Consider the following 287-nt stretch of genomic DNA (forward strand, 5'->3'; position numbering starts at 1 on the left):
CAGCCTGGCCGACAGCGTGGTCTGGGCCGTCAACGCGGGCGGCGAGGGCCATGTGGATGTGCACGGCATCCACTTCCGCAAGGACCCGCTCGAGGGCCGGGTGGGCCGAGGTGAGCGAGGCCCGGGCGGAGGGGAGGGGAGGCCAGGGGAGGCCCCGGGCCCGCCGCCTTGGCAGCTGACGCTGCTGGTGATACCCGAGTCGGGGCCGCCCGTGGCAGGAGGCGGAAGCGCCGGCCTGCGCTGCTCCAGCCCTGCCCTGCCCTGCCCCGACCCGGGCAGCACCTACC

At 76.3% G+C, this 287-nt stretch overlaps 1 protein-coding gene across 3 annotated transcripts in view; it reads left to right on the plus strand.

The window, feature by feature from the left end:
* Positions 1 to 8: 8 nt before the first annotated feature.
* Positions 9 to 287, plus strand: part of LOC109290356 (malectin) — a 32,836-nt gene continuing 32,557 nt past the window's right edge. For 2 of the 3 annotated variants that reach the window (XM_019506810.1, XM_019506811.1), the window contains exon 1: positions 9 to 110. The gene's annotated coding sequence lies outside the window, so the exon portion shown is untranslated. The remainder of the gene's footprint in view (positions 111 to 287) is intronic. The other variant, XM_019506809.1, reaches the window with a different exon arrangement.

Source organism: Gavialis gangeticus, unplaced genomic scaffold (assembly GCF_001723915.1).
Source record: "Gavialis gangeticus isolate Ggan-Ray unplaced genomic scaffold, GavGan_comp1, whole genome shotgun sequence".
NCBI classification, from domain to species: Eukaryota; Metazoa; Chordata; order Crocodylia; family Gavialidae; genus Gavialis; species Gavialis gangeticus.